The sequence below is a fragment of the Xiphophorus hellerii genome, chromosome 20 (assembly GCF_003331165.1).
Source record: "Xiphophorus hellerii strain 12219 chromosome 20, Xiphophorus_hellerii-4.1, whole genome shotgun sequence".
NCBI lineage: Eukaryota > Metazoa > Chordata > Actinopteri > Cyprinodontiformes > Poeciliidae > Xiphophorus > Xiphophorus hellerii.
In genome coordinates, this window is record NC_045691.1 from 34,762,955 (window position 1) to 34,771,762 (window position 8,808).

The following is an 8,808-nucleotide window of genomic DNA, read 5'->3' on the forward strand; positions in this document are numbered from 1 at the left end:
TGAGCCCCCTTCCAAGGAGCACAATCCCTGCTGCGCCCTCCCCCCCCCAATAATCAACCCACACACAAACAAATGCCACTACAAAACACCTTCTAATTGCTTTTATTTTAGAACCATCTCATCTTTTAAAATGACACTTTATCTGAATGAAATTTAACACATGAACATTTTAAAACATTTCCTCCCATTTTAATTATTTTATCAGGGCCTTTGTATGGCAAATACGCCCTTTTTTCATTTTTCTAATGATAAGAACTGTCATGTTTGGTTCCAGTTTTCGAACCCACATGCACGAACACAATCAGGAGACGCGTGTGCAAAACAATAATGGAGTTTATTGACAAGAGGGAATAGGGTTGGGGAGAAAACACGGAGCAGGAGTCTGGAAGGGGCAACCAGTTCAGCCACTGTCAACGAGGAGAAGCTGTTAGAATAAACGAATCCAGGAAGGTGGATGAATGTGTATGTTGACGCAGGGAAAGGCTTACTAGGAGCGGATGGATGTTTCCTTTGGAGCAACAACGGACCCAGGGGCGGCGTGGAGAGGCAGCGAACCGTTGGAGGGCGGACAGGTAAGTCAGACTGAGCGGAGGAGCGAACTGACGGCTGGTCGGAGTCCGGGACAAACGACCCACAGAACTCTCCTCTCGGAAAACTCCGGAGGAATCCAGGTAAACCTGACAACAGGGAAAAAACACAGGAGGCGATTATCTTGGGAAATGCTCAGAGGGCCTACTCAGGAACGATTTGTTACCGAGGTAAACAAACACTCAGGCAAGGAAGTGTCGCTCGCCGCTTCTTAAATACTCCCAGCCTCAGTCAGACAATGCGCCACAGGTGTGTCCCCGGGTTCGACCCCACGCCTCTCCAGGGGCTCTGCTCCTAGGCGGCATCTGGTGGAGGAAGTGGGAAGCAGCAGGCTTCCACAAAAAACAAAACAAAACACCGATCCTGACAGTACCCCCCCCTCAACGGACGCCCCCTGGCGGCCGAGAAGAGGTGGACGGCAGAGAGGCGGCGTAGTCCCTTATCAAAGAGGGGTCAAGAATAAAAGAACGGGGAACCCAGGAACGGTCCTCCGGGCCGTAGCCCTCCCAGTCGATGAGGTACTGAAACCCACGACCTCGCCGACGGGAGTCCACAATCCGGCGGACGGAGTATGCCGGGTGACCGTCAACATCACGGGCGGGAGGAGGGGGTTTGGCCGGAGGGCAAAGGGGGCTCGACCGGACCGGTTTGATCTGGGAGACATGGAAGGTGGCGTGAATACGTAAGGAGGGGGGCAGATGAAGTCGTAGAGCCGTCGGACTGACAACCGACAAAATCTCAAACGGACCAATAAATTTAGGTGACAACTTCCTGGACAATGACTTTAGGGGAATATCCTTAGTGGACAGCCAAACCTTCTGACCAGCTGTATAGACTGGAGCCGGCGTCCTCCTGCGGTCGGCCAGACGTTTGTTTCGTGCGGCTGTGTGCGGTTACAGTCTCCCTCCATATCTTATTGCAACGGCGGATATGATGCTGAACTGAGGTTACCGAAATCTCGCCCTCGTCAACGGATAATAAAGGTGGTTGGTACCCCAGGGAGACCTCGAACGGAGACAACCCTGTAGCAGAAGAGATGTGGCTATTGTGGGCGTACTCGACCCAAGGGAGATGCTGAGCCCAGTCTTCGGGGTTGGAGGAGGAGATGCAGCGTAAGGTAGCCTCCATCTCCTGGTTCATCCTCGTCGTTACTGTCGGATCTGGGGGTTTAAACGGACTTGACAGTTGGCAATGAAGTGGCCGGACTCACCACAGTACAGGCAAAGACGTGAATGTAACCTCCTACGTCTCTCCTCCGGGGTTAAGTGAGTTCGCCCCAGCTGCATGGGTTCAGGCTCGGGAAGAGGTGTTGATGCAGGGGATACAGGAGAAATAGCAGGTAGGTTCTGAAAATGAGATCTAAAAGGTGAGTCACGACGGTTTCGTTCTTTAGCACGTGATCTGATGCGGTTATCTATCTTTATGGTGAGTTTAATGAAATCTTCTAAAGTCTCTGGTTCATCTAAAGTGGCTAGTTCATCCTTTACCTGCTCACTCAGAGCGTGGAAATAAGCGCTCTTTAGCGCAGCTGCGTCCCAACCAGATGCTGCAGCTTTAATTCTAAAGTCAATAGCGAACTCAGAAACTGTTCTTTGACCCTGCTTGAGAGTCCACAGCTCTCGGGAAACTGAAGTCTTGTCGGTGTCACGACAAAAAACCTGCTTAAATTCCTTCACAAACTCAGAAAATGTGCACCCAAAATTGGTGGGGGAGGGAAACCTAGCCTCAGCCCACTCCAGAGCACGTCCAGTTAGCAAGGATAACATATAAGCTATTTTGGCATTATCATGGCGAAAACTCTGAGGTGAGTGGTTGAAAATGATTCCACATTGTAAAATAAAGCCTTTACACTTCCTCACCTCACCACAGAATTTCTCAGGTGCTGGCGGTCGTACCTCCGAAAACGTGGCGTGGCTAGATGGATCCGGAGCTTGAGCTGTCGCTGGCGGTGCGCTCGGGTCCGGTTGGGCGGATCCCTGGAGGAAATTGGATATTTCGGCTAACCGGCGGTTAGTTTCTGCTTGCCGGCTACCTAGCTCTCGCAGGGCTGCGTCATGAGACTGAATGAGAGATTGTTGTTCAGCCAAGGCTCTCCTAATTGCGTCTGCAGGGGTAGACTGTTGGCCTGAGTGTTCTGTCATGTTTGGTTCCAGTTTTCGAACCCACATGCACGAACACAATCAGGAGACGCGTGTGCAAAACAATAATGGAGTTTATTGACAAGAGGGAATAGGGTTGGGGAGAAAACACGGAGCAGGAGTCTGGAAGGGGCAACCAGTTCAGCCACTGTCAACGAGGAGAAGCTGTTAGAATAAACGAATCCAGGAAGGTGGATGAATGTGTATGTTGACGCAGGGAAAGGCTTACTAGGAGCGGATGGATGTTTCCTTTGGAGCAACAACGGACCCAGGGGCGGCGTGGAGAGGCAGCGAACCGTTGGAGGGCGGACAGGTAAGTCAGACTGAGCGGAGGAGCGAACTGACGGCTGGTCGGAGTCCGGGACAAACGACCCACAGAACTCTCCTCTCGGAAAACTCCGGAGGAATCCAGGTAAACCTGACAACAGGGAAAAAACACAGGAGGCGATTATCTTGGGAAATGCTCAGAGGGCCTACTCAGGAACGATTTGTTACCGAGGTAAACAAACACTCAGGCAAGGAAGTGTCGCTCGCCGCTTCTTAAATACTCCCAGCCTCAGTCAGACAATGCGCCACAGGTGTGTCCCCGGGTTCGACCCCACGCCTCTCCAGGGGCTCTGCTCCTAGGCGGCATCTGGTGGAGGAAGTGGGAAGCAGCAGGCTTCCACAAAAAACAAAACAAAACACCGATCCTGACAAGAACAGCCCCAAACTCATTTTTTTTCATTTGTTTTTTTCTGTGTGCACAGCTCCTTCAGCTTCCTCTCAAAAAACTCCCGCGGCTTGGTCACTAAACTTGGGTGCTTTGTTTCAATGTGACGCCGGAGCTTACAGGGTCTCATGCTATCATTAGCCATAACCTCCTTGCAGATTACACATTGCGGCCTTGGAGCATCATCGGGAGCAGTCCAGGAAAATCCAAACTTTAAGTAGTCGTGGTCATACTTCCTCTTTTTTCTACTTACGCCAGAGCTCGTCTCCCCTGCCTTTCTCTTTACTAAAAATGTGTCCATTCTTTCTCTCACATCAGTAGACAGCAAGCAGATAGCTTCTTTTCCGGTTTATTTTTTCCCTCGCACCGCACCTCCCCTAAAGTGCTCTGGCGCCCCCTAGGGGAGGCGTGCCTCACACTTTGAAAACCGCAGACCTAAAACATTCACACACCACACAAAGGAGAAAGACAAGAGTTTTTTTACTTGCAAGGAGAACGGACAGGAGCGTGCTTCAGTTACAGTCTCCCACTGTTCTAAGGCACGTTCTGCAGCACCCTCTCTTTTTATTTCCTTAGGGCAGTCCCTAGTTACATAGCTTATTCTGTTATCTTGAGTTAATTACATAGCGTTGCTGCTTCTTCTGTTCTTTTGAGTCACAGGCGTGTTGCACCTAGGGCTGAAGGTTAAGTTCAGTTCCTGTTTGTTTCCTTCTGTAGCTGAAATGCAGGAACTGACTCAAATAATAATAGCAATGGTAGCTCACGGAGGAGGTGGAAGAGCTTTATTTTTCATAGATTGTCTCATATTACACTATCATGACATGGTGGCAATTTTAGCAAATTTGTAAAAAAATATATTTTTTGTAAAAGTTACATACTGTAGCATGGAGAAGTGCAGCAACATCCTGGGTGAAAAGGGTCTTTTTGGATGCTCTTTGCCCACTTGAACAGGTGAGCTTAGTAGATGCCTTTAATAGGATGCCTTTAATGGGCAAATAGGATCTAATGATCTACTGTGCTCTTTTGGTAACCCTCTTCTTGTCTGCTTCTGTACAGTTGGACTACCTACACTGTACAGCAGTAAGTCAGTGTACAGTGACAGAATCTGGTCAGCAACTCCTTAGACAGACCACACCAAACAAAGAGTTCTCAGAAAACATAACTCTCTGCTTGGTTTTTGGTCTTGAAGCTCCACGTGAGATTCTCTGAGATGTGGACTCCCAAAAATCTGAAGCTGCTGACCCTCTCTACTTGCTCATCATCTGTGCTCAGCCCTGGATGGATTGTCCTCTTTATCCTGAAGTTGAGGATTATCTTATTTGTCTTCTTGGTATTCAGGGTAAAGTCATTCTGCCTTCACTATTGCTTACCATGTTTTTGAAACTCTTCGATAGGCTCACTCTTTGTTGTCGCAGACAACAGTTGCATCATCTACATATTTGAACAAGACAGTACTGGTTTCTGGGTAGCATTGAAGTCATGGGTAAACAAGGAGTAAGAGGATGGGGCCGAGGACACAGGCTTGAGGCATAAATGTGCTGAGTGTGACTGTGGAGAAGGTATGGGAGTCGATTTGGACATGCAGGGATATGTTGGTTAAAAAATCCCTGATTCACCAGCAGAATCTTGCTCCTAGTACCAGTGACTCTAACCTCTCCACCAGTTTGTCAGGAGTTGATGGAGTTAAAAGCTATAATAATCTATATTATAATCTATAATATATGGACCTATAATCCACAACAGCATCCTTATCTACATAAGGAATGCATTAAGTAATATTAGCATACCTGTTAGTCTAGCATCACCTTTCAGTTTTTTAACAAGTTTCATTCCACCAATGATCCATGCAGAGTATTTTTCAACAATGTCAACAACTGGGACTTCCGGTGTCATGGCGAACAGTGTGGCAGCATAGAAAAGAGGTCATGCATTGCTAGATATAACCCCCCCCCCCCCTAAATCCAAGGTGTTAGGGGTTAAAAGTTACTCTCTCTCAAGAAGAACGGGTGGGGATAAAAACAAGAAGGGACGAGTCCAGTCTCGGAACTCGTAAATGCGACACGAAAGCAAAGCCTGCGGAACACACGCGGTCGAGAAAGGAGAGAAGATGGCGGATGAGGCCTTGCCTGCTACAATTAGCTCACTAAGAAAGGTGGTGGGTGAAGTAATGGCGGAGGGCATGCAGGATCTCAAATCAGAAATGAAGAAGGAGTTAGCGCAACTGAGAATGAGCTTAAAGGAGGAAATTAAAGTCCTATTGAACGAGCTGACAAACGAAATAAATCAACTTGTTAGCGCCGCTATCAACAAGACCAAGGAGATGGGTAAGCACCTTGGAGAAATGGAGAAGAGCATGGCAGAGAAAGAGAGTTGGGACATTGGAGTGACAGACGCTATCGTCCAGCTGCTAAAATGACCAGAAATTACTTCGGGAGAAGATCACGGATTTGGAAGGACGCTCACGCCGGAATAATTTGCGGGTATATGGCATCCCTGAAAATGCAGAAGGTACTTCAATGCAGAGGTACGTGGAAAACATGCTTAAAACTGAACTTGGGGACAGTTTGGATCTAGGCAGTGAGAAGAATCTGGGGATAGAGAGAGCCCACAGAGCACTGGGTACGCAGCCTCCAGCGGGTGCTCCACCTCAGTCCACAGTGGTGCGCTTCCTGAAATTTAACGTTAAAGAACAAATTCTCCGCGTGGCGTGGAAGAAGCCTATATATATACAGGAAAAACGCATATTCTTCGACCACGATTATGCTGAAAACATACAACTGAAGAGGAGAGAGTATGCTCTGTTAGAAAGTACTCAAAGAAAATGCTATCCGGTTCCAAACCCTGATGGCCAAAATGCGCGTTCACTTTGACTCCGGCATGGTCATCTACCCATTCTTAAATCAAACAATATCAGATTTGATTTGATTTCAGAACATAAAGATAAAGAAGGCAGATTTGTATTGTATTGTTGTTATAGGGGAAGTTGGAACAGGAAAAGATCACCCTATGTAATATATATGCTCCCCCCGGTAGTAGTACAGATTTCTTTAAGGAGGTATTTAGTCTTGTGGCCGCAGAAGCAGACGACACATGTATATGTGCAGGCTATTTTAATTTACTCCTAAACCCAAAAATGGATACAACTAGCAGAGAGAGAAGAAGGACTCACTTAGAAAAGCAATTCAATAAAATCCTTCAAGAATTGGGACTCACAGATATATGGAGATATTTCCAATGGGTGTATGACTCTGTAAATTCACATGACAGTGAATTTACTTTTTACTCTACTAGGCATAATATACATACTAGAATTGATTATTTTTTTATGTTCAATAAGGACCTACACAGAGTGAAAGATTGTATAATAGGCCAAAGAGACATTTCTGATCACTCTGGTTTAAATATGAAAATTAATTAATTTAACTAGAGATCCTAAAAACACTTTATGGAGGCTCAACACAAGTTTATTAAATAGTACTGCATTGAAAACAGAAATGAAAGAGGAGCTTAAAAGTTACTTAAAATTTAATGATAATGGGACAGTTAGTCCTACAATTCTGTGGGATGCGGCTAAAGCATATATTAGGGGTAAAATAATTGCAAAATGTGCTAATTTGAGGAAGATTAGAGAGGAAAAACTAACAGACTTGCAGGAAAATTTAAAAAGACTGGAGCAGCTGCATTTGATTAACAAAAGCCTATCCTTATTAGAACAAATGAGGCCTGTTAAGCAGGAGATTCACAAACTTTTAAGTGAGGAAATTGAAAATATGGAGAGCCATATCAGCTAAAGTTAAATAAATGAATAAATAATCACATGATGAACTGGCTTATTTATTTAATTAATGTCCCTGGTAAGGTCACCAAAGGCACCAGAGAAAGTGCAGCCCAAAGAAACATTATGATTAATACACCCATTGGAAACAGTGTTCCTTCATCCGTATGTGGGTCACCGGGGCCAAGCCTGGAAGTGGAGCATGTTAGTGAGCGCCTGGTGGCCAGGTTTTAACCTATGCAGTCCAGTTGGGCACAGTCTGAAGAGAAGAGGTGGCCTACTACTGGGGGACAGATTCTGACTGACCTTTTGAGCCTTTGTAAGGGGTACTGGAGAGTGTCTCTCCGGGGATTTCCTTGTTCTGCTGGGAGATTTCAAGGCTGAGGTGGACAATGACAATGAGACCTGGTTGGGAGGAAAGCCCCCCCCAAGCAGTGTTCTGTTGGATTTCTGTGCTCATCATTAATTGTCCATAACGTACACCATGTTCAGGCATAAGGATATCCATATGTGCTGTTGGCACCAGGACACCCTATGCTGCAGTTCGATGATCAACTTTGTTGTCATCTCATCGGATCTGCGGACACATGTCTTGGACAAGTGGGTGAAGAGATGCAGAGCTGTCCACTGACCACTACCTGGTGGTGAGTTGGCTCTGGTGGTGGGAGAGGATACCAGTCAGACCTGGCAGGCCCAAAGATATTATGCTGGGAACATCTGATAGAGTCTCCCGTGAGATGTAGTTTTAACTCCCACCTCTGGGAAAACTTTAAACATGTTCTAGGGGAAATTGTTGAGGCGACTCATCAGAGCTATGGCCTCAAAGTTGTCTGTACCTTGCAGTTGGACAACCCTCAAATCTGCTGGTGGACCCCTTCATTGAGGGATGGTGTCAGGCTGAAGGAGTCCTACCGGGTCTTTTTGGTCTGTGGGACCCCAGAAGCAGCTGATGAGACTCGCCTGGAGCTCCTTAAGGCTCTGAATGTTGTAGAGTTGTGAGAGAAAGATCCGTTGGATAGTCAAACCTCAGATACTGGAAGAGCAGAGTGGTTTTTGTCCTGGTCGTGGAACCCTGGACCAGTGCTACACCCTTGGAGGGTGCATGTGAGTTCACCCAACCAGTCTACATGTGTTTTGTGGACTTGCAGAAGGCGTTGGTGAGCCTGTTGCGGGTGCTCTGGGAGTATGGGGTACCGGGCCCTTTGATACAGGCTGGTAGGTCCCTGTAGAACTGGTATCAGAGTCTGGTTGGTTCATTACTTGTATAGACAGAATTTGTAGGTGTAGGCCTGATGTTGAGGGGATCCATTTTGCTGGCTTTAGGATCGCATTTCTGATTGTTGTAGATGATGTGATTCTACTGGCTTCATCAGGTCATGATCGAAAGCTGTCACTGGAGCAGTTTGCAGCCAGGCTGAGTATTAGTGCCTCCAAATCCAAGACTATGGTCTTCAGCTGAAAAAGGGAAGAGTGCCTTCTCTGTGTCAGGGAGGATGTCCTGCCCCAAGAGGAGGAGTTTAAGTATCTCTCTTTCTTCTTCACAAATAAAGAAAAAATGGAGTGGGAGATCGACAGGCGGATTGGCACAGTGTCTG

At 46.8% G+C, this 8,808-nt stretch overlaps 1 long non-coding RNA gene across 1 annotated transcript; it reads right to left on the bottom strand.

The window, feature by feature from the left end:
• Positions 1–315: 315 nt before the first annotated feature.
• Positions 316–1,180, bottom strand: LOC116709772 (uncharacterized). The gene is made up of 3 exons (XR_004336958.1): positions 755–1,180; positions 489–677; positions 316–407 (listed from the first exon to the last, which is right to left on the bottom strand). It is a non-coding gene; the product is annotated as an uncharacterized LOC116709772 (long non-coding RNA).
• Between the last annotated feature and the right edge of the window lie 7,628 nt (positions 1,181–8,808).